The sequence below is a fragment of the Schistocerca cancellata genome, chromosome 2 (genome assembly GCF_023864275.1).
Source record: "Schistocerca cancellata isolate TAMUIC-IGC-003103 chromosome 2, iqSchCanc2.1, whole genome shotgun sequence".
Taxonomy (NCBI): Eukaryota; Metazoa; Arthropoda; class Insecta; order Orthoptera; family Acrididae; genus Schistocerca; species Schistocerca cancellata.
In genome coordinates, this window is record NC_064627.1 from 705,611,848 (window position 1) to 705,638,485 (window position 26,638).

Consider the following 26,638-nt stretch of genomic DNA (forward strand, 5'->3'; position numbering starts at 1 on the left):
TAAAAAGAGTAATATTTTTTGGTGTTTTGTATGATACATGCTTGGGTTCTTGTTGATATATTTGTGTTAATAATGATTTTAGTTACTTACTCTTGATTCAAAGATCTTTGTTTAGAACTATGTATGAAAATTGGTTATTATTATTGTGTTGGAAAGTGAGAAAATATTCCAGTTTTTCAGGGAAGAGCAGCCAGAGTGACATTTAAAGTGCAGCAAAGCTATACTGGAGAAAATAATTAGGGATGAGATGAGATATCATACATTACAAATTAGGCAAATTTTTAATTAATCCAGATACCATTCAACAAATATAGTACAACATATGGGAATTTAGTAGTAAGGGTACTCCGAAAATCATTTCTTAATGACTTTAATATTACAGGGCAGCATTTTCCAACAATGTAATTGCACAAAAACAGCCAAAGAGTCACATTTACTCTCAACCAATATAATATCGTCGATGATTAAACAATGCAGCGTAACTGATGAATTGCTGATTTTTTATTTTTCAGTCAGATGATGTTGTTGACCATACGTACATCTGCTCTTAACACCATAATGCCAAATTTTTAGTTATTAACCATGAAAAAATTATCTAAAACAATACCGCATATGTGACACAGTAAATAAATAGATGGTAATACTGCGGAACTGTAGAGAATTAAATACCGTGTATCTGTAAACAATACTGTGTAAATACAAAAGCGCGCTCAGCCACAGCACATTGTTACTGGGTTATTACGTATTTAACAGTGCTCGAAAGTGGTTCCATGCTTGTAGCTTCATTCGTGATAATGGACAGCGATATAGTTGATGATCTTTTTACTGAAGAACAAATTGTTTCTCAGCTGAAATCAGCTTATGAAAGCGGAAAATCGTTTCTGAGAGTGACTGACAGTGCTAAGAAAATTGTTTTATTTTTCACCTTTGAATGTTAGTAGCACTGCAAGTGTCTTATTGTGATATAAATCAGAAAGCCCCCACTTCACTCGTTCTGTGCCTTATTCATTTCTGCCAAAGATTTGTAGACTGTCCACTTCCTTGTAGGATCTCACGTAAACGCAGAACAAGCAATAGGTGAGAAAATCCGTAATGCTGAAGTTACATTTACTGAAGAAGAATTAATTTCGTATATGGTGTTCTCGGTTACTGTTCCTGCAACATCTAATGATGCAGGTAAATTTTCTTGGGATTATTGTTAATAGTATTACTGATGCTGTCGTTCTCATAAATACATGAATTTGAGCTTCGTCTTTGTCTGCTTAAATTAATTTATAAATATTTTTGCATGTAGAAACTTCAGTGACTGTATCCAACAATGCTCAAAATGAAACCTCAGTCACAGTTTCCACTAGAGGCGACAATACTTCACAGTCATTGCTATGCGATGGTGCTCATTGTTTGCCAAACACTCTGGATAAATTATTGTAAGATTATGGGAGCAATAATGATGCTGACAGTGAAGGCCAAGAATTTTATTGTGATGTAAGCAGTGTCAGGAAAAGGAAGTCTAAACCTCATCCTGAAGATTGGAAGAAAAAACCAATAAAATTCTGAGAATGTGTGGACAGACATGTATTGGTTACAAAAGAAGTCGAATTGGTAAAATCACTCATGATACTCCAAGAGAGGCACAAAAATTAGGTCCAACATGTACTTCGAAGATGCACCAGAGATCTGTTCAAAGGAAGTGTCATCAGTTTTCTGCTGATGGTAGGCAGGCAGTATTTAACACATTCTGGGAAATGATGTCATGGGATTAGAGGAGGGTTTACGTTATAAACCTTGTGGACATAATTCCAACCAAATGTCCGGGAAAAACACTGGCGAATCCGGCTGAAAAGGGATGCACATTTATCATTTGAAAAATGGGCTGGGTAAACATAAAGTATGCAAAAAGATCTTTCTCAATACTCTTGGTATTAAGGAATGGACTGTTTGATATTGGCTGTAGTTGCATAAAATTTTGATCTTCCAGTATGTGAAGTTGTATAGTTGCTCTTACAAATTGCAAAAGTTTCTTTAATACTGCGTGTCATGTGCACCTTCACTTTCACAACTTTTTGATCTTCAACTGTTACAGTTATAATATCTTTTTTGTTGACACACTGGTGAGAACAGTCCTATTTATCTTCCAGATGAAATGACTGCATTATTTGAATTTGATCTGCTTCTACAGGATGACCATAATAAGGATCTAGTCTTCCAACTGGGGCAGAGAAGATAATCAATATTTCTTTTGGTGCTCCTAGTCATTTTAAAAACAATTACCACAGACAACAGCACACTTAATGTTTCCTTTATCACTGTGATAATATAAATTGTTTCTCTTTGCAATCTATATTCAACAATAAAGTTTTAATCTTGTGCTCCAGAATCTGTTACACTATTGTCCATCAATTAGTGGTATATAAGGTTTACCTCTCACACAACTGCTGACATCTTTTTAACCTTGAAATCTCAATTTCACCATCTACTGCACTATTTCTTTACTAACTCTGCCTCTTGTTGTTTCTGATTACATTTATATTTTAGGTTTTCCTTCTCTGATCTCTATCTTACTGATCACAACTCCCACACACTGATGTGCTGACTTCTTGAGTTTTTTAAAAATTCATATGAAGATGCACTCCACCATCTATCACCTTTCACATGAGCCTCAAATACAGCTTTAGACCACAATCTGGAGGATTCTTATATCTAGCTCATAAACTGCCCTCTTACCGTTTTGCTTTGACTCCCATGGATCTAGTCGAGGCATAGTCCGTATCAGTTCAGGCAGGCCAAGAAAAAATCTTACCTTCATAGTCTTGGATGTTATTGAATTTAGCATATGTTAAAATGAAGGACTAAGTTTTCTCCAAAAACATTTCCACTCCGTGATGCAGCCTCCCAAAGATGACACTGCGCATACCATTTTGAAGATGTGAATTTTGGAAAAAATTTTAAAATCCTGTATCTCTGGAACAGTTCTAGATATTTCACTGTTTTTTTTTATTTGAAAGATAATTGCTTCATAATTACAAAGAAATGCTCCTTTTGGAATTATCTGTCAAAGTTGTTTTACCATAGCATTTATAATTTACAGAAAAGAAATTTTCAAAAATGCCAATTCATTAAATTTTGATTTTGTTCTGTTGATTAGTACCATATAGTTCTACATTCCCTGAAAACAAGAGCTTCCACTTTTAGGTTGAATAGGTTTTATAAACAATTGAAATTTTTACCGTACATAAAGCCTGTTTTATTACCACATTATCACATAACATGCTCACAAAAATCAAAATCTAGCCTTATTTAACATAATTTTAGTTTTGAAAGATGAGTAAGAGACTCATTTTTCAAACATTTTAAATGGTTCCAAAATGTATGTGAAAGGTCCAAAGACTTAAAGGTTTCAATTTATACAACTTCTGTGTACTCTGTTTTGTACTGAAATCGGACAGTCAGTGAACTAAAACCTGGTTCCACTGCTTCAGTATCTTCCTTTGACATAGAGTGATGCCTTCCTGTTGAATTAATAGGAACTGGAGCACTTACAATCTTCAAAACATTGTGAACAGGAAGTGAGCACTGATGACATTGTTGCTGTCCTTCAGCTGGAAACTATATCCAGCAGCTGGTCAAAGTTCACTGCAATTTAACTCATAAATGGTGTCTGTTATCTCTGCAATCCACCAGTCACAGTCATACACACACGCCACAAACAACCCCCTTCTCTGGTTGTGAATTTGAATATTATCCTGCTGTTTCTGAGGTGTTGGCCAAATGAACGAAATTACTTTTTTCTTGCTCTTTAAAATGCATGCAATATGAGTTCAGCCATCACTTTGAGTCCAAAAATGTGTCTTCTGAGTTCCTTTCACAAGAGTAGTTAGGACCAATATTCTTTTTTCTGCTCACGGAATTCTTTGATTTCCTCTTTGGACAAAAGAATGAGGGCTGTGGATGTGTAAGTTTTCACGACTCTCGTAAAATCCTCAGCATTCTGAATCGCAGCTGTGTATGATCTGGAAAGGTTATGTTTTGTAGCTTGGTGCTTCAGCAGGCATCCTACACCATTCCAAAGCCCCTTCCCATGGCCAGTAGCACTGTATACCCTGTCAGTTGGCACAAGATACCCTCAGACTTCAAGAAGAATATAATAATTCCAATCCCTAAGAAAGCAGGTGATGACAGATGTGAAAATTACCGAACCATCAGTTTAATAAGTCACGGATGCAAAATACTAATGTGAATTCTTTACAGATGAATGGAAAAACTGGTAGAAGCGGATCTCGAAGATCAATTTGGATTGGAGCATGTGAGGCAATACTGAGCCTATGACTTATCTTAGAAGCTAGATTAAGGAAAGGCAAACCTATGTTTCTAGCATTTGTAGACTTAAAGAAAGATTTTGACAATATTGACTGGAATACTCTCTTTCAAATTCTGAAGGTGGCAGGGGTAAAATACAGGGAGCGAAAGGCTATTTACAATTTGTACAGAAACCAGATGGCAGTGATAAGAGTCGAGGGACATGAAAGGGAAGCAGCGGTTGGGAAGGGAGTAAGACAGGGTTGTAGCCTCTCCCTGATGTTATTCAATATGTATATTGAGCAAGCAGTGAAGGAAACAAAAGAAAAATTCGGAGTAGGTATTAAAATGCTTGGAGAAGAAATAAAAACTTTGAGGTTCGCCGATGACATTGTCAGAGACAGCAAAGGACTTAGAAGAGCAGTTGAATGGAATGGATAGTGTCTTGAAAGGAGGATATAAGATGAACATCAACAAAAGCAAAATGAGGATAATGGAATGTAGTCGAATTAAGTTGGGTGATGCTGAGGGAATTAGATCAGGAAATGAGACACTTAAAGTAGTAAAGGAGTTTTTCTATTTCGGGAGCAAAATAACTGATGATGGTCGAAGTAGAGAGGATATAAAATGTAGACTGGCAATGGCAAGGAAAGCGCTTCTGAAGAAGACAAATTTGTTAACTTCGAGTATAGATGTACGTGTCAGGAAGTCGTTTCTGAAAGTATTTGTATGAAGCGTAGCCATGTATGGAAGTGAAATGTGGACGATAACTAGTTTGGACGAGAAGAGAATAGAAGCTTTCAAGATGTGGTGCTACAGAAGAATGCTGAAGATTAGATGGGTAGACCATATAACTAATGGGGAGGTATTGAATAGGATTGGGAAGAAGAGAAGTTTGTGGCACAACTTGACTAGAAGAAGGGATCGGTTGGTAGGACATGTTCTGAGGCATCTAGGGATCACCAATTTAGTATTGGAGGGAAGTGTGGAGGGTAAAAATCGTAGAGGGAGACCAAGAGAGGAATACACTAAACAGATTCAGAAGGATGTAGGTTGCAGTAGGTACTGGGAGATGAAGCAGCTTGCACAGGATAGAGTAGCGTGGAGAGCTGCATCAAACCAGTCTCAGGACTGAACACCACAACGACAACAACAACAACAACAACAACAACAAGTGTGCTGTCATTGCGCCACAAGATGCTTTTATGACAGAGTATTGTGTGTTAAAATCTGACACTGTATGCCTATCCCCATTAATTATATAGTATGTTTCCTTGATTGTGCACACAGAAAACAGAACCAGCATATATATTGTACAATAATGCATGTGTAACCATTGTTCACCAGTTAAACTTTTTCTTTGGTGTGCAATTGAAATAAAAAAAATGTGAGGAGTCATTGGATGTGTGATCAGAGATAATTGCTCGGCAGATGTTCCGATTCCACAGACCGTATTTGATACCAGTGTATCTTTGCATGGCTATAATACATTTGTGAATACCGAGCGAGGTGGCGCAGTGGTTAGACACTGGACTCGCATTCGGGAGGACGACGGTTCAATCCCGTGTCCGGCCATCCTGATTTAGGTTTTCCGTGATTTCCCTAAATCGCTCCAGGCAAATGCCGGGATGGTTCCTTTCAAATGGCACGGCCGACTTCCTTCCCCGTCCTTCCCTAATCCGATGAGACCGATGACCTCGCTGTCTGGTTTCCTTCCCCGAAACAACCAACCAACCATTTGTGAATTCTGATGATGACTTCTTATTGACAGGGCGAGGACAAGTCATCAGTCTTTCATGGATTGCAATAGTATTTTCAATGGTGTGCATGATTCAAGTGACACTGGGCTAGCACTCAGGAGGAGCAGTGTTGAAATCTATATCTGGCAATTGAGATTTAGTTCCGTCAAACGGGGAAATTGGACATCTTGGGACTTGCTGAGACTAGGTGGAGAGGAGTTGGTGAAAAACCACTAAGTAAAGGATGTAAACTGTACTGGATAGGGAATGAGAGGGGAAGAAATGGAGTGGCAATAGTGGTCAGAGAGGGTCTGCAGGAGGAGGTGGAAGGTATCAATGATCGAATGATAAAAGCCAGAGTACGAGTGAAAGGAAAAAGCATTGAAATCATCCAAGCATATGCCCCACAGGTGGGGTGTACAAAAAAGGAGAAGGAGGAATTTGAAGATGACATGCAAAAGCAGCTAAATGGAGGTAATCAGATTATAATAGGGGACCTCAATGCACATGTTGGCACAGACAGGAAAGGATTCGAGGAGATAATGGGACCAGAGGGCTGGGGGAACCGAAATAGAGAAGGAAAATTGTTGCTGGAATTCTGCAAGAGGAATGGGCTGACGATCGCAAATTCCTGGTACAAGAAGAGAAGTAGTCACAAAATAACTTGGTACAGTGGGGACTGGTCCCAAACTTCAGTAGTAGACTATGTACTAGTGGATAGGCAGATGATGAGCAGCCTCACAGATGTTAAGGTCGTTCCATCTGAGGCCTTAGACAGTGACCATCGGCTGTTGGTAGCCACCCTGAGAGAGAAAAAAGATAGGAGGGCAACAGATATACAGGAGAAAAGGTTGAAGACATGGATGCTGAAAGAGGATGAACGGAGGACCCAGTACCAGACACTGATCAGGAAGAAGCTGCCAAAGGAAGATCAGAGAACAGTGGAAGAAGAATGGGGAGATTTTAAGAGGGCCCTAGTTGAGGCAGCTGAGATTGTGTGCGGAAGAACTAGCACAAAGAGGAGAAGTAAGGAAACCCCATGGTGGAACAACATATGTAAAGAGGCAGTACTTCGAAAGAACAAAGCCTTCAGAGAATGGTTCCAGACCCGAACAGAGGAAGCTAGGGTAAAATATAAGGAAAGCAAGAAAGCGGCACAGACCATAGTAAGGGCGGAGAAGAAGAAGTGGATGGAAAAATGGACAAGAATGTTAGAAGAGGACAGTGAAGGGAACAAAAAAGTACTTTACACCATGGTAAGAAATAAGAGGAAGGACAGAAGCGAGTGCCTGAGGATCATGGATAATAATGGAAGAGTTGTGGAGGAAATGCATGAGCTCAAAAAGATTTGGAAGGAGTACTTTGAAGATCTGTTGAATGCCGCCAAGCGGGTAACTAACAGCGATGGAGAGCCTAAGGCAGCAGACGATGATAATAGTGGGGAAATTGATGATCTAACTTGGAATGAAGTGGAAGAAGCCATAAAGAGGATGAAAGGGGGCAAGGCACCAGGTTGGGACGAAGTAACAGTGGATATGATACGAGCAGCAGGAGAAGTAGGAACCCAGTGGCTATACAGAGTGCTGAGGGTGGTGTGGAAGGAGAACAGAATTCCTGAGGATTGGAAGAAAGGAATTATAGTCCCGATCTTCAAGAAAGGGGATAAAAGGAGATGTGAGAACTACAGAGGAATCACCCTGCTATGCCACTGTGGAAAAATCTATGAAAAGATCCTGGAGAAGAGAATAAGAAGCAGTATTGAAAGTAGACTGCAAGAGGAGCAGTATGGTTTCAGACCGGGAAGATCAACAACGGACCTCATATTTGCGGTAAGGCAACTGCAGGAAAGGCACTATGAGTACGGGAAGGACTTAATCATGGCCTTTTTAGATATTGAGAAGGCGTATGACAGTATCTGTAGGGACAAGCTCTGGGATGTGCTGAACGCAAAAGGGATAGATGAAGAGATAACACGAAAAGTCAGAAAAATGTATGAGGGAAGTGAGAGTTGTGTGAAAGTGGGGAGGGAATGTACTGCATGGTTCAAGCTGGAAAATGGGCTGCGACAGGGAAGTGCACTTTCGCCTTTATTGTTTATTATTGTTATGGATGAAATCCTACAGCAAGTGTCAGATGCAATTGGAGATCATAAAATGAAAGCAGTGCTTTTTGCCGATGACCTGATGTTATGGGGAAATTGCGAGAAGGAGGTGCAAGAGCAGTTAGATGCATGGGAGGCAACGGCAGCACAATATGGAATGCATTTCTCTGCAAAGAAAAGTAAAATAATTGTCACAACAAGGAAGACGAATAGGCCAAATGTGGATATAACTTGTGGAGGGGAAAAACTACAAGTGGTAGAGAACTTCAAGTACCTGGGAAGCGTGATTGAAAGTAAGGGGGGAAACGCAATGGAAATAAATGAAAGGTGCAGAAAAGCAGGGCAGTTCTACAAATGCATTAGGGGGCTTATTTGGAGCAAGGAGGTGCCACAGAAATCCAAGGGAATTATATACCGAACCTACTTTGTCCCCATATTGGCATACGGAAGTGAGACATGGGTAATGCACAAAAGCGACAAAAGTAGAATACAGGCTAGCGAAATGAAGTTCCAGAGGAGCAGGTTGGGTGTAACAAGACGAGACAGATTGCGAAATGAGTATGTGAGGGAAAGACTAAAGGAGGAACCAGTACAGGACAGGATAGAAAAATCAAGACTGCAGTGGTATGGACACATGAAGAGAATGGATGAGGGAAGAATTCCTAAGAGGATGTTTGATCTGCAACTGGAGGGGAAGAGGCCCAGAGGAAGACCAAGAGATAGATGGGTGAAGGGAGTGAAGGAATGTGTGACGAGAAGAGGAGAGAACTGGACGAAGGTGGAAGAAGGGGAATGGTGGAAAGACAGAACACGATGGAGAGGCTTGTGTTCCCGACAGACCCAGCCAGTGGCTGGAAACTGTCCAAGATGATGATGATGAAACGGGGTGATTTTGGTCACCGGGACAAATTCGGACAGTATGGCTTATTTGCACTTTGCCACTGCATAGAAACAAAGAGTTACTTATTTTAACATCCATGCACCAGTTATTTTACGCGCAAGATTGCATTTATTGCTTTCCACAACTTTTATTTTGCGTAAATTGTTTCCCTAGGTGAATAATTGATGAACAGTTTCAGTGTTAAAAATCCATGCATTATTGTAAAGTATAAACTTTCTATTGTTGCGCCGAGTGGGAAGCTATCGTGACCGTAATTGTCGACTCGCACAGTAGCTAACAGCATTGAGACAATTTCTGCACAAGTTTGTCGAGTTTCTCATGCAAGGTTATAAACTAGCGACGGTTTTTGTATAACTGTGTACTGTGTGGGGTGATTTTGGACAATGCCAAGAACGTATAAGAGCAGGAGAGGTGCTACAGTACAGTGTAATTGTGACCCAGAACTTTTAGATAAAGCTGTTCATGATATTCAGAGTGGTAAATTATCGTACAGAAAAGTGTGTGATTTGTATGCTATACCTAAATCAACCCTACAAAATAAAGTGCAGAAAGCACATCCGAAAAAAAAAATGAGAGGACAGCCAGTGCTAAATAAAGAAGAAGAAGAAATGTTGAAGCAAGGTATCTTGAGGGCTGCACATTGGGGGATTTCCCTTCTCTAAATTGGATATTAGACATTTAATTAAAGGCTAGCTTGATAAATCTGGCTGAAAAGAAAAGAAATAAAAAATTGTAGGCATTCCAGGGTTCATGTTTTGTAGGTCACTGTTGCTGAGAGTTCCAGAGGGAGCATTAGGCAATGGTTGACTAGAACATGGGAAAGGAATACAGTAGAAGACAGATGGGTAGCTTTAAGAGATGAAATAGTGAAGGCAGCAGAGGTAAAAAGATGAAACCTAGTAGAAATCCCTGGTTAACACAAGAGATGTTGAATTTAATCAATGAAAGAAGAAAATATAAAAATGCAGCAAGTGGCCAACAAATTTTCATCAAGGAACAATTTTTATGGAAATCTTCTGTTCATTCATTATCATTCTTGGTTCTTTAGTGTCAAATGACTGCAAATATTTTTGGATCAGTTTCATTAAATTCCTTTCAATTCTGAATAAATAAACAGCTTAGAGCAATAACTTTACAGGCCCAGTATGACCTATATCACAAAACTGCAAACCTTTTCACAGCTTAACTGTGTTGGGCATTGTCATTCAAAGCCTATGTAACATCACACCCATTAACAGTACTTAGGTATAGCCACACTTATCCCATGACCCATACTATTAAACACAACGTAAATGCAGAATTAAATTATTGTTTCTGATGGGTTGATAAAATCCAAATCTTGTGTGCAAGTTGATCCTCCTGTATTTATTAAGAAAACAAATGGGTTCTTCCAACAGAGTGAAGGTTTTAGGGTAGTTATGAACAAACAAGCAGTGAGCAGCTCTTACCACATTCATAGGGTGGATGAATGTTTTTTTAAAAGGAATTTATTGGTCACATATCTCCTGCTACCTCTAGATGAACAGTCATCATGGTAACTAATATGTCTTTCAGCCAGTATCCAAGCCAAAGTTTGCCATATGGAGCAACCACTGTGACCACCAATTTCTGCATTTCTTGGAAATACTGATTTGCAACATACAAATATTTGCAAATTACCTGAATGAAAATATCATCACTTGTATCACAAAGAAAGATTACATGCAGAATGTGCAAGTTCTGTTCTCACTATTTCACACAGCTGGTTTGAAATGCATGTCTTTCACACTTCTGTTAGGAACTTGGACTTGTTTTGAGTAAGGCAGAGCAGTAGATCATCTCCCTAAATCATTAAATCTGAAAGAGCTCCATTTAATTTTGTGGAAGAAAAACTATTACATGCAGTTTATTCTCCACACATCCACCATTTCCCATTTGTTCATTGTGCTACATAAAATAGGGGCTCAATTCAGATGAACACTAGAATGTGAAAAAGAAAATTTATATTTATTAGTGATGGTTCAATTAAACCATTTAGCTCCATCTGCAGGTGATTATATTGGACTTAAATTTGTCACCATATCTCCTATGAATAAAGTCTCATTAGATTTGCTGAAGTTTTGTCCCATTTTTGCTGTATGTTATCCTAGTGAGTTACAAATCCAAACTTCAGAAGTGTAAGACACAGTGCAAATGAGGCCAAACTACAAAACCTACAATGTTGCCATATTCATAGAAATATGCAGACTCACTTTATTTTAATACTATTATCTGAAGATGAAGCTAATTCTCCAAATCTTATATGATTAATATATAATATGGCAGACAGAAAAACATTTCAACTAACAAATGTTTCAGAATAAATACATCAAGCATCAATAAATATTTAGTTAACATCAATTAACACCTATAAGTATACCAGATAACACACAAAAAAGTAATTAAAAAAAGTGAAATGTAAGCTTCACATAAATCGGAGGAACATTCATAAATAGGTAGTGGTTGCATCCTTAAAGAGCCTGAGTTTGGGAACAAATAGCCAAACATGGCATTGGTTAGAATGCAAATTTTAGTCAAGAGAGAATATACCATTGCATGTAGCTTGATTTTAAGTTGTGACAACTCAGATCAGTAATATAAAAGAATGTATAAATAAAATTTAAACAGTAATGTCCACATGTTTTGAACTAAAACAACTGGTAGTAAAATTGACATACGTTATCCCTGAGTACAAAATAAATTGCACAGAACCAGCATAAATAATTTTCATTAAAGCTACTAAGAGGGCTGAAATCTTATACACTGGACTAGACAACTCACCCTGCATAAATGAATAAACAGTTTTAGCACTGCACATTAGCCACGTTGGAGATGATAAACATTTTAAACTAATTCAAACACTGTTTAAAGAAGCTTACGGTACAGCAGATAGCTCTTAGTAATTGTTCATATAGTTTGCTCGCTAAGACACACCAAATAAATGCAGCAAGTGCCAGTTACCTTGGGACATGAATCCCCCTTTTGTCCATCAATTCTGTAGATACAAATAGCAAGTTCCAAGGTCATCTTTTACCAAATCTGAATGACACACTTCTCGGGCATTTAAGTTGGTAGAATAGAGAATCATGCACTCACTGAAAATTGTATTTAACTTTAGCAAATGCTCGTAGCATCTGTGAGCCCCATGGCTGACTGCATTTGTCCTTTGATGACTATCATTCAGTTATAAACAAGTGAGTGGAAGCTCATCTGCAATGCCTTTAAGTCAGCATGGTGGAGAGCACATGTGCCCCCTCACAGGACAAAAAGGAGGCAGTTGTGCTTTCCAGTTCATATCAAAGCACCACACGGATCACTTCTGTGGTTGATATTAGTCAGATACTAAACATTCCACTCATCAAAGGAGGACTGCAGCAACATGAAGAGACATTCACAAAATTTACATTAATGTAGTTGACATAAGTACGAGTATTATGTCGTCAATTGGTGACATATGCTTTCTGCAAATAAAAATTAAGGCCAATGAAATGCTGTTTGTGCAGGGAAGTTTGTTATATGATGGTTTCTAGTTGGATGAGGTAGGTAAGTGTTAATATTAATTTTAAAAACCAGATTGCAATCATCTAACCAGATGGAAACATCTTGTTAATACTCTGGTTGTGAGGGTCTATGCTGTATGGTGATTAATAGATGCTCAAGTCTTTCCTATAGAGTTACTGAGAGACATTTGGTCGTTCTCTAGATTTTGGGGCAGGGACACAACTCATCTGATATTTTGTTGACCCTTGAGTGAGCATGCTGTTTTTCATATGAGCTGGTGCACGACATACTTTGTACATTTGTCAGAACAGCTGTCTTTATTTTACCAAGGTAATTGTGTATGAACAGATTCACTGTTTAATGTCAGTTTAATACAACAGGAAAATAAACTAACATAGTGTGCTAAATCACTGTTTAAGTAAATAAAAATAAAATAAACTTTCATTATATCAACATTTTGCTGCATACAAGTGTTATCCCACAGTAATGACCATATCGAAGCATTAAACAGTGCAGTTGCATGAGATCCCAGCCAGCCACTTATTTAATGACTTGTTGTCTTGTAGACAACTGCCTTATTGTGGGATTGTGCTGCTAGCTCATAATCTAGGTCATTTTCTTGCATGGATCATAAATTTTTTGTCACCTAGCTAGCTGTTTATTTTATATTGCTGATGCTCACTGGATGTATGACAACACAGTGTATCAATGTGTTAGCCAAAGCAGTGATGAAGGAATAGGTGTGGGCTTGCAATTGTAAAACAACAATGGCATTGTAAAAGACAATGTTATTTATGCTTGGCACACTTTATACATAGGCATGCCCACTCGAGGGTTAAACATTTGTAGGACAGTTTCTTTCACCTCCATGTTTTGTTGGAATAGCATGAGTTTTATACTGTATCCAGCCCATGGACTGCAGCAAGAGGAAAGAGGACTTTCCAGTCTCGGCTAACAACAACTGATCTGCTCCCAGAGTCACAAAATATATTAGGCACAAGTGGCATTTGTCTGTCTCAACCAACCTAGTTCTCTCTGGCGGCACAGACTGGCACCAACAGCCTCTTTATTATCACTGAACAGGTGAAGCAGCAAGTGGTCATCCCTGCACCCTAAATCCAATACAACCATTAGGGCACAGTAAGAATGAAGCTGTAGCCATCTACCATACTGGCTGTGGACTGACACTGACATGTGACTCTGTAGTGGTGCTTCTTCAGCCTCACAAAGTCATGATGACCTACAAAATGCAAACCATGGAAGTTCCTACATTTTGATTTCACATGTCTGTTTCTCATTGCATTGTCACTTGTCGTGATGGACACACTTCCAAAGTTCCCTTTCATCCCCGGATGAGTTCCACTAGGACAGTGGTCACAGTTGGCTGCCCAGTGGACTGACACTACTGAATACCTCCCCCTTTGCCCCAATGGGTTAGAGTTCGTACGTGTCTGTGAGAATTTAGAATCTATGCTTCACTTGTCTAAATATCTTTTGCATTGCTGTGGGAGCTCTTCTTGTTATTTGCATGGACTGTATTGATACAAGAGATTCTGTAACAGTGTTTAACTTATTAATGTGCATAATAAATCTTATAGTTCCAGTTTGATATCACCAGCAAATTACTATGCTAACAGGTTATTGGCACAAGCCGTATAATTTAGTGTAGTATTATAAAAAATGTACAAGATCATTGGCTAGAAAAAATTAGTGACAGGATATGGCAATTTGGAACCATATAAGAGCTAATACAATAATGTCCCTAAATAATAATTCACTGCTTCCAATTGAGAAACTGATGGGAAGAGAAAACTGTAGTACATGGCAGTTCGGAAGTTTGCACAGTGAGAGCCAACATTGTACTCTCCGTCCATTCGTTTATACACGGTGTACATAAAGTCTGGGAACACTTTCAATTATTTATTGCACAAGAACCAAACATTGTACAGTTATCATAAATATTTCATTTTGAAGAGAAACCGTGAAAGTTTTATTCATGTATACTGCCACAGCGTAGTTTGGTAATTTGCTGATAGTCAGCACTAGCCGCAAACATGATGAGTTCAGGTGCGGAGCGAGCTTTCTGTGTGTTGGAGTTCATGAAATGGCCTTCCCAATTACCAGATCTCACTCCGTGTTAATTTTTTCTGTGGGGACACATTAAAGATCTGATGTATGTACCGCCTCTATCACGTGATGTAGCAGAGCTCTGAGAGAGAATAAGGAAAGCGACTGCCACAGTCGACGATGGCATGCTGGGATGGGTATGGCAAGAATTCAGTTACTGTATTGATGTCTGCCAGGTCACTCATGGTTCGCATATTGAATGTTTGTAAAAAAACTTTCAGAGTTTCTCTTCAAAATGCATTATGTATGGTATTTGTACAATGTTTAGTTCTTGTGCAATAAATCATTGAATGTGATTCCTGACTTTATGTACACCCTGTATATGTTCATTTGCAAGATACATCTACACCTAAAGAAGTGTGTTACAATGTAAAGAGTCAACATTATACTCTCCATCAATTTGTATATACACTCCTGGAAATTGAAATAAGAACACCGTGAATTCGTTGTCCCAGGAAGGGGAAACTTTATTGACACATTCCTGGGGTCAGATACATCACATGATCACACTGACAGAACCACAGGCACATAGACACAGGCAACAGAGCATGCACAATGTCGGCACTAGTACAGTGTATATCCACCTTTCGCAGCAATGCAGGCTGCTATTCTCCCATGGAGACGATCGTAGAGATGCTGGATGTAGTCCTGTGGAACGGCTTGCCATGCCATTTCCACCTAGCGCCTCAGTAGGACCAGCGTTCGTGCTGGACATGCAGACCGCGTGAGACGACGCTTCATCCAGTCCCAAACATGCTCAATGGGGGACAGATCCGGAGATCTTGCTGGCCAGGGTAGTTGACTTACACCTTCTAGAGCACGTTGGGTGGCACGGGATACATGCGGACGTGCATTGTCCTGTTGGAACAGCAAGTTCCCTTGCCGGTCTAGGAATGGTAGAACGATGGGTTCGATGACGGTTTGGATGTACCGTGCACTATTCAGTGTCCCCTCGACGATCACCAGTGGTGTACGGCCAGTGTAGGAGATCGCTCTGCACACCATGATGCCGGGTGTTGGCCCTGTGTGCCTCGGTCGTATGCAGTCCTGATTGTGGCGCTCACCTACACGGCGCCAAACAGGCGTACGACCATCATTGGCACCAAGGCAGAAGCGACTCTCATTGCTGAAGACGACACGTCTCCATTCGTCCCTCCATTCACGCCTGTTGCGACACCACTGGAGGCGGGCTGCACGATGTTGGGGCGTGAGCGGAAGACGGCCTAAGGGTGTGCGGGACCGTAGCCCAGCTTCATGGAGACGGTTGCGAATGGTCCTCGCCAATACCCCAGGAGCAACAGTGTCCCTAATTTGCTGGGAAGTGGCGGTGCGGTCCCCTACGGCACTGCGTAGGATCCTATGGTCTTGGCGTGCATCCGTGCGTCGCTGCGGTCCGGTCCCAGGTCGACGGGCACGTGCACCTTCCGCCGACCACTGGCGACAACATCGATGTACTGTGGAGACCTCACGCCCCACGTGTTGAGCAATTCGGCGGTACGTCCACCCGGCCTCCCGCATGCCCACCATACGCCCTCGCTCAAAGTCCGTCAACTGCACGTACGGTTCACGTCCACACTGTCGCGGCATGCTACCAGTGTTAAAGACTGCGATGGAGCTCCGTATGCCACGGCAAACTGGCTGACACTGACGGCGGCGGTGCACAAATGCTGCGCAGCTAGCGCCATTCGACAGCCAACACTGCGGTTTCTGGTGTGTCCGCTGTGCCGTGCGTGTGATCATTGCTTGTACAGCCCTCTCGCAGTGTCCGGAGCAAGTATGGTGGGTCTGACACACCGGTGTCAATGTGTTCTTTTTTCCATTTCCAGGAGTGTATATGTTCATTTGCAAGATACATCTACACCTAAAGAAGTGTGTCACATTGTAAAGAAAGTCTACAAAGATTCTAGCCTCTTCCTAGGGACAGGTTTACTGAAGAAACTGCTGATAACCAGACCAAAAAATTGAATCAAACAATGGAAACTCCAGGTAGAAAATTGTTCATCAGTTGAAGATTAAATGTCAAAGATAAGTTCCATGTCACAAAACTTAAATGGCTTGAGCTCAGAAGTTAAAGAATGGATTGCGTGCATTCTACTTGCAGGGGTACCAGGCAAACACAAACCTACGATTATGAGTTTAGAAAATTTAAACTTGCCAACCACAGGAATATATTACTGCAAGAAATAAATGACAAAGCCTGTAATAAACTACCGATAAGTGACACTGCCATGCAAGTCATCAAGGAAAAAGGAATGTTGATGTTACTTTATGGGTATGTGGCACAAAATTGTGACAGCAAAAGTAAAAACGAGGAAAACATCGGCCAAGTCGGCAAGCTACCAGATGTTCTTTTCAAATGCAACTGCAGGTAAAGGTGCACAGACAGAATGGTATGTAGACTCAGGTGTGTCAGTGCACATGTTTAAATATCAATGTGATGAAAATAATGTTAAACAGTTATAGGCTCACAAGTTATAATAGCAAATAATGACAACTTACCTGTAAAAGGCATAGGCTCTTCATTTGCAGATCATCTTGTGGGCAGTAATAAATACCAAATTAAATTAGAAGATATCCGTTATGAACCTCAACTAAGCATAAATCTGCTTTATGTGAATAAAATAATAGACAAAAGTAATTTTATTTTATTTAACAGACAAGGTTGTCATATTTATGCGGTTGCCACTGTGTCATTAGTAAATGATATGTACTGAGCAGACCAGATATACAGGGTGTCCGAAAAGTCTTTCCCTGATTACATAAATTGATAACTGAGGCTAGAAGTAAGATACAAATATGAAACTGGGGTCTAATTGTTTACAGACTATCAAAGTTTTTTTACACATCAGTAAACTTCCATATGAGCACCCTTGGTAGCACGTAGCACATCTAGGCGAAATTCAATTTCCATCCACATATTAGCCAACATAACTGGAGGGATCGATTCAATGACTGTTGTTATCCGTTGCTGCAGGGTTTCAAGATCTGGTACATGTGTTCAGTAGACCTCGTCCTTGACAGAACCCCATAAAAAGAAGTCTAATGGGGTTATGTCAGGAGAGCGTGGCGGCCAAACTGTTGGCCCATCATGACCAATCTATCGCCCAGGAAAGGTCATCTCGAGATAGGCACGGACGTCCAAACCCCAATGAGGCGGTGCACCATCTTGCTGAAACAAGACATCAGGGTGATACTGAAGCAGCTGAGGAACAGCATACAGTTTCAACATGTCGAGATACACTGCAGATGTGATGGTAGCCTCAGTGAAGAAGAATGGCCCGATAATTCGATTGTGCAATAGCGTGCACCAAACATTCACCTTTGGACTGGCTCTGGTGCACTCCATGACCTCGCGAGGGGGTTGTGAACCCCAAATGTGCACATTATGGCAATTCACTACTCCACTGACAAAAAAGGTCTCACTTTGTCGGAAAAGGCAATTCATCTGAGATAACCATCATCGTCCTCAATACGTGATAGCATTTCAACCGCAAAGTCATATCGACGTGTACTGTCATTGGGCAACAAGGCCTGAACGATGTGTGAAAAAAACTTTGATAGTTTGTAAACAATTAGACACCAGTTTCATATTTGTATCTTACTTCTAGCCTGAGTTATCAATTTTTGTACTCAGGGAAAGACTTTTCTGACACCCTGTATGATCTAAGCTTTGAAGCAAAACCAGTATTACAGTCAAATACCCCAGACTTGGGGCATAAAAGACTAGGTCATCTGCATCCTGAAGCTGTGCATACATTTTGCTGAGGTCTGGCTTATGGAATTTCATTTGAGGAAGCTGTTAATACTTCATGTGCAATTTGCTTAGAGGGTCATCAAATAAGACTTTCTTTTTCAAGATCTGGCTCAAGAGCCACAGACGTTTTTCAAGCTGCTTCACTCAGATTTGTACAGACCAAAGCAAATTAGGCCAATTGGAGTAGCCAAATAATATTTACTTCAGTTGATGACTATTTCCTGAGAGTATTTGTATATACACTGATAAATAAAAATCAAGTACAACAGCTGATTTGAGACTTTAAAAATCTAGTTGAAATGCAAACTGGAATAAATATTTTTGATGAAGTTACTTTTAAACAGTATAAAAAAAGAAACCGAGTCACAGGAATCAAGTCAGTTGTGTCTGCCACTGACAGAAAAGAAGTCAATTGAAAGAATGACTGAACTAGAAGAAATCGAACCCATACCAGAGTCTATCACATCAAATAATAGTTCATGAAGTACTAGCGGCAATGAGGAATCAAGTCCAGACAATGCAAATAATGATAACGATCAACTGCAGCAACTTGAGTTAGTATGAAAGTCATCTAGAATTCAGACACCAAAAAAGCTGGGTGACTTAATAACTCATCAGTCTAAACAGTCAGTCAACATGGACCTTTTGTCACTTTAAGAAGCATCAGTGCCAGACAACGCTGGAAACTGGCTGAAATCAATATAAGAAGGGTTGCATTCTCACAAAGAGAACCACACATGGGTGTCTGCTGTTTTACATTCAGATATAAAACAAGTGCAAAACGGGTGTTTAAAACAAAGAAAGATTTGAAAGGCCACATTGTGTACAATAAAGTATAGCTAAATCAAACAATGGAAACTCCAGGTAGGAATATCAACAATGTAGGAAAAGTCAGATTGCTACTTACCAAAAAGGAAGACACGTCAAGTTGCAGACAGGCACAATGAAAAGACACTTACATATAGTTTTTGGCCACAGCCTTCATCAGTAAAAGAGAAACACACACCATTCTTAAACACAAGCAAACACACTTCACGCATGCATGACCACCAGCTCCAGCATCTCAAGCTGGATGGCAAGTAATAGGAGGTTGTGCTCAGAAGCAAGGCCTGAATTATGATGAAACATATGCACCTGTTATAAGATATAACTATGTAAGATATTTATTTGCTATAGATGTTAAACATGATCTTGACTGATCATCTAGATCTTGCCATGGCTTTCTTAAAAGGTTATTTATATGAAGAGATTTATGAGGAAGTTCCAGAAGTAGACACTGTTACAAAGATGGTGAAAGATAGTGGTATTAAAAGACTAAAAAAGGCAGTATATGTTTTAAAGCAAGGCTGGAATAAAAAAGGCAGTATATGTTTTAAAGCAAGGCTGGAACTTGAAATTAGATGGTACACTGTTAAAGCTATACTTCAAAAGATCACATCTGACTCTTGTATCTATTACAAAAATCAAGGTTCACACATTTTGATAGTTGCTGTTTATGTGGATGATTGCTAATTTTCAGCAACACTTAATGAGACAAAAAAGTTTTCAAAAATAGTTTAAGAGAAAAATTTAAGCTGAAATATCTTCATGAAGCTACAAACTGTGTAGGTATCTGAATTACTGGGAACCACAGAGAAGGTAATTTGTGGATGGACCAGACACACTATGTGGAGCAAATTCTCAACAGGTGTAATATGAAAAAGTGTAACCCAATGTCTACACCACTGGACAATAACCTGGTGCTCACTCCATGAGTACAAAAACAGAACAATAACACGAATCTATGAAGAAATACACTATCGTGAAGCATAGTTTAATGTAAGCTCATTTAGGAGCAAGGCCAGACCTAGCTTATCCGGTAGGAATTGTCAGCCGTTTTTGTAACCACTGGCAGGTAGTGAAAAGGATCTTTAGATAACTAAAAGGTACCAAGGATACGAAGCTGTTGTTTTCTGAAGCAGAGTAGTGGCTTGTAATAGGTTACTGCAATACAGATAGGCCAGATAGTCTGGAGACACAAAGTCAACAGCTGGATATCTGTTTAAATCTCAAGGACCAGTAATATCCTGGCAGAGTAAGAAATAACCAACTGTACCCTTATTCACAACTGAGGCAGAATACATGGCCCTGATCTCAGTATGTCAGGAGGCCCTGTGGCTTCAAAGATTAGACAGTGAAATATCTCCAAACCCCAAAACAATCCTATCAAACTATATGTGACAACAAATCAGCAACTGACTTGTCTAAGACAAGTGGCTACAAGTGTTGCACTATACATGTAGTCACAAGACACCACTTTATAAGAGAGGGGTGGGGGGGGGGGGCGACAGTATCAGGACAGGTCACTGTGGATTACAGAAAAAAATAGAATCTGGCCAAATCACTGTGGATCACATATCTTTACACCAGATGCTGACCGACGTGTTGACAAAACCTGTGGCAAAGTGTTGCCATGATCTGTTTGCTACAAGATTTTAGACTAAAAATGTAGTAGTTTTTTCCATTAAAGGCATGATTGTAAATGGAGTGTGAGAATTTAGAATCTTATGTATTGCTTGTATACATATCTTTTGAGTTGTTATGGACACTCCTTTATTTATTCCATGGACTGTGTTCTACAAAAATTTATGTAACAGTTATTACCTTGTTAATGTGTATAATAATCCTTATAATTTCAATCAGCTCTGTATCAGCAGTGGGATCCAACATAGGTGCAACAGGTTGACAAGCTGTTATATCCAAATCACTGTAAAGGGCCTCCATGCCAATAGCATCAAAGGCTTGTGGTTGTGGTAGGTTGACAAAGGCAATGCATGTGAGGGCTTGGCCCTTCTTCTGAAGTTGTCAAAGAACAGATATTGTATTGTCTGTGGAACAGCTGGTTCGAAGTACACACTGTGTCTCATGATAGATTTGTTCAGCCAGCATCTCTTTTTTTATCTTTGATGGTAAGTCAGTCTTCTACAAGTGTTGCATTTAGTTTCCTTTTCATTTGGGCTGTGTTACTATAATTTCTTGCCTTATATTGTATTGTGTCTTCATCCCAGCAGTGCATTAGAAGTTCATATCTGGAGTCTTACACATATTTGTAGGTAGGTGCTTTCTGTTATAATTAATTCCATATTTAGTCCTTTAAGAACAAGATGAAGTTTGCCATAGGTTGGTGGGGATCATCCGCTTCCATTGTGATGGGGAAAGTTGGCAGTCTATTCAGTGCCTAATCATTCGTTCTGTGCCTGTCTTTATAGCTGCCCCATTGAGGTGTTTGACAGCTGCTCAGTATCTGACACTAAAACCATTCAAGTGCTGGATGCCTTCATACACATCTGGAAGTCTCCAATATCATGATTGTACTGAATGGACCTGTAGAGATTTGTGTAAGATTCATTCACACAGCACTGCATGAGATATTTGTGGTTTGGCTGCATGGGTCTACAATGAGACTTCTATAAAATTGATTTGTGCAGCATTGCACAAAACTCCAGGGCCTCATGGAATACCTGTCAGATTCTATACTGAATTTGTGGCCAAATTAGCCCTTCTTTTAACTATAGATCTCTCAAACAAAAAGCTGTGCCCAGTTCTTGGAAAAAAAGCACAGGTCACACCTGTCTATGAGAAGGGTAGTAGAAGTGATCCAAAAAAGCTACCATTCAGTATCCTTGACATCGATTTCTTGTAGAATCTTAGAACATATTCTGAACTCAAACATAATGAGGTATCTTGAACAGAATGATCATGTCAATGCCAACCAGCATGGATTCTGAAAACATTGATCATGTGAAACCAAGTTCACACTTTTCTCACATGACATAGTGAAAGCATTGTTTCAAGGCAGTCAGATCCAGTCTTTCTTGCTTTCTGAAAAACCCTAGACTCCATACCACACCTACACTTATTGTCAAAAGTATGATCACATGGGGTATCAAGTGAAATAGGTGACTGGACCGAGGATTTTTTGAGAGGAAGGACACAGCATGTTATCTTGGATGGAGAGTCATCATCAAATGTAGAAGTAACTTCAGATGTGCCCCAGAGAAGTGTGTTGGCACCCTTGTTGTTATTGTTGTATATTAATGACCTTGCATACAATATTAACAGTAACCTCAGATGCAGTTATCTATAATGAAGCACTATATGAAAGAAGCTGCATAAATATTCACTCAGATCTTGATAAGTTTTCAGAGTGATACAGAAATTGGTAACTTGCTTTGAATGTTCAGAAATGTAAAGTTGTGCACTTCACAAAATGAAAAAAAAAAAAGCCATAGTATCCCATGACTATAATATTGATGAGCTGCTGTTGGAATCAGCCATCTCATACAAATACCTGGGATGCTTTATAGGGATATAAAATGGAATAATGATACAGGCTCAGTTGTGGGTAAAGCATGTGGTAGACTTTGGTTTATTGGCGGAATACTGGAGAAGTTCAATCAGTGTACAAAGGAGATTGCTTATAAATCACTTACGTGATTGGTTATAGAATATTGCTCAAGTGTTTGGGACCTGTACCAGATAGGTCTAACAGGGGATAATGAACATATACAGAGAAGGGTCACAGGTTTTTCTGATCTATGGGAGACTGTCATAGAGATACTGAAGAAACTGAACTGTAAGGCTCTTGAAGGTATATGTAAACTATCCCTTGAAAGTTCTGTTAACAGTGTCAAGAACCGGGTTTAAATGATGACTCAAGGAATATACTACAACCACTTAAGTATTGCTACTTAGGGATCATGAGGATGAGGTTAGAATAACTACTGAATGCACAGAGGCATTCAATCATTCTTCCTGCGCTACATATGTGAATGGAATAAGAAGAAACCCCAACAACTGTTTTGCAGAGCATAGATGTAGATGTAGATGCAGATGCACAAGATGTTAGAGATCTGTATTGGCTTTCTTGTAATCAGGTTTAACACAAATCTGTAGAGTGGTTGAATAATGTGAGTGAATTTATTTTTGCTTTATATAAGGACACTCATCAGACCAGTCACTTTGAATTGTGTATTTTCTCCCAAAAATTCCCAGAATCATTTGCATAAGAATCCCCTTGATCGTTAATCACATGGTTCCAGCAGTCTCTGTGTGACACAGTGATGTAAAGTCTAGTTTATCTTCCAGTTACATGGAAAAATGGAGAAACATTGCTAAAAGTTGTGTTGTGAGATGATGGGAATGTTGATTCTCTTCATGGCACACTGAATGTCTTAGTCAACCATTGTGATGACAAAATACATGTTTTTTAAAGTATCCACAGACCAGTTGGTATTGTTCTTTTCCCCGATTTTTGGTTTTCCAGACACTGAACATGTCATTTGGTATGAAAACCATAAATATTGTGGAGCAATCTGTGTCAATGTACTGTATGCAGTGGCACAGACTGTTTTTCCCAAAAACTTCCAACATCTGTTTGAGTTAGTACCACAATATGTTGACTTTCATTGTAGACATAATAGCAGCTTTGCAAACACTGCTAATTTTATGATAATGTGATTGTGTTGCTTCAGTCTTTAGAAGTTTATTGTAACCATTTGTAATCAGTGTCATCTCGATTCTGCTGATTTGTTCATGGTTCTTCCGTTAACTTGAAGAACATAAATGTAATTTTTTTTCTAATCTGCGTTATTGAAACATTACATTTCATGATAAACTGTAACTGAAGTCTGTACATTGGGACCATCCCTTCCTAGTTTTATTTGCTTTATTCACCAATAAATTGAATATATTTTGGTAGTTATTGCTGTCTTCATAGATGATTAATGTTCACTATGTTCATGAATTTGATTAGCCAAATGGCCTCCTGGGATGTACCAAATAGTGAGTATCTCAGGAAGCTTGATCTTCTTTGGCTGGGTACAGGTTTGTTGAAATTGTGTTTCCTGAGCTGGGGGCTGGTGAATGCCACCAGCCGTGTAAACTCTGGATAAGCTGCAGTGCCCACAGTGTGGCGTGTTGATGGAATGTTATGTTTCACAGGTACTGGGATCTTGGCTTAACTGCCTGAATTGCAAGGATGATAATGACATCTATAAAAGACCTTCAGCCCCAAGATTTGCTATATGCCAATCAGATAGATAACTGTTGAAATGAAACATTCACTAAGGGAATAACCTCTGGGAACCCTGCTGCATCTCAGTTGTGTAAGGTATCCCAGACAAGAAGGGCTCTGTTTTGATGGACTCCCTATCTGTTTGTCAGATCAAGATGGCTCTTTGTTTTCAAACAAAAAAGTATCCTCTGGAGGGTCGGATGGACCACTAATTGTATCTACATCTACATCTACATATGTTATGTGCCAGGAGGTGCCTTGTATCGCTACTACTCATTTCCTTTTCTGGAGCAGAAACAACTGCCTGTATGTCTCTACCACCCAATCACCAAAGACAGCTTATGAGGCTAGTCTTCAGCTATCAGCAGTGACTTTGAGAAATGGGGACAGTGACAGGGTACATCTGAATCAAAATCTGTTTATTGTTATTAAAAGGGATGGGAGACATTTGAATATATGTCACCTTTCTACATTCACAAAGTGCTGGATTGTATAACAACATTGTTAAAATCAGTCAGTTGACTTGAAAAAAAAACAGCTGCAATTGAAGCTTGATTGCAAGCAGTTTGGGGAATTCCCTGTTGTGATAGAGAAATATAAATCCCTTAACTCAAGCAAAGGTGTGCTCTCTTGCCATGATGATGTGAATATAGGCACTCAGAAATTACTGATGTAATGGTCTGATTTGTGCAACGTGTTGAAGCACATCAGTGGTGAACTTATAAATTTTTACTCTCTGAACCTGCCAGAGTATGTTTAGGCAGGTTTCGTGTAGTTGAAAGTGTGGCCGTGTCTCCCAGACCTCATAATCTATTTCAGTTATCAGTGATGTGGGCACACAACTCTCACAAACAAGGTGCAGGAAGTCTGTGGTAAATGTAGCAAAGCAGCCCACTTGCTCCTTTTCTAAACTCTGTGTCGGTTGCTGTGGTACAAAGCTGCAAAATATGTCAGGAGGAAAGGAGTTGCAAAAGATTAAAGGTGGCAAAAAGGTTATACAGTGCAATGTGGTTGCCCACATTCACAGCATCCTTAACATCAGTGGTTAAGAAACCTGTCGCAGAGATCAACAAATCCACCCAGATGTAGACCAGCAGCATTGTTATAACTTCGAACAAATAGATTTCAAGGATGACACAATACATGAAAGTCACAGATCAAGTAAACAGAGTAAGACGTGTGTACACTTTAACAGTCAAATCATAACTGAGTCCGAGTCTAGTGGCCGCTGGCTGGCTGGCCGCTTAGGTGGTGCTGCTGCTGCATGGCTGGTGGACAGCGCTGCATGTAGAGGACGCGCGTAACTGCATGGTGGCACTATGAAAGGTCGGCGAGTCACAACACTTTTCCCCACTTTGAAGTTTTTGCACAGGTCTTGATGGAGGTGGCCTCTAGATTGCTAACTTCCATAGGTGTTGTTTGACTGGCCATAAAGTCACGAGGAGGAGGCTTCCTGTACGGACAGAAGTGTCCCCGATTGTAACGGGTTGAGATGACAGGAAACGTGGGGGTCGAATCTGCTGGGGCCCCGTGCACCAATCTGCCCATTGCGGCAAGTGCGGTTGCTATAACAGGAGACGTGGGCGATGTGTCCGTGTCTGTAGGAGCAGGAGGTGAGTAGAGTTACTCTGACAGATGGTGGTCATCTGGTTCCTGCATGGGTACATCTCCTGAAAAAATTTTGATTTCTGAAGATTACACTTAAGACCGGCAGTCTGTAAGACATGAAAAAGTGTGCGGAGATTCTGAAGATGTTCTTCAGTGGTGGAGCCAGTGACAACAATGTCGTCCATGTAATTTATACACACAGGGACAGTGAACAATAATTGTTCCAAGAATTGCTGAAAGAGAGTAGGGGCGCTGGCAACCCTGAATGGCAATCGTTGGTATTGATAGAGCCCGAAAGGCGTGTTAAAGACCAGAAACTGCCAGGAAGCAGCGTCGAGAGGAAGTCGATGATAAGCTTCCGACAGGTCAAGTTTAGAAAAATACTGGCCTCCAGCAAGTTTAGTGAACAATTCTTCAGATCGAGACATAGGGTAAGTGTCGATAAGGCATTGAGCATTTACAGTGGCCTTGAAACCGCCACAGAGACGAATATCACCATTTGGCTTAGCAACGACGACGACAGGAGTGGACCACTCAG

The 26,638-nt window shown here is 40.0% G+C and overlaps 1 protein-coding gene across 1 annotated transcript in view; it reads left to right on the forward strand.

Annotated features, from left to right (window-relative positions):
- LOC126162499 (T-cell activation inhibitor, mitochondrial-like) overlaps nucleotides 1–26,638 on the forward strand; it is a 318,261-nt gene that overhangs the window by 26,068 nt on the left and 265,555 nt on the right. The window lies entirely within an intron of this gene.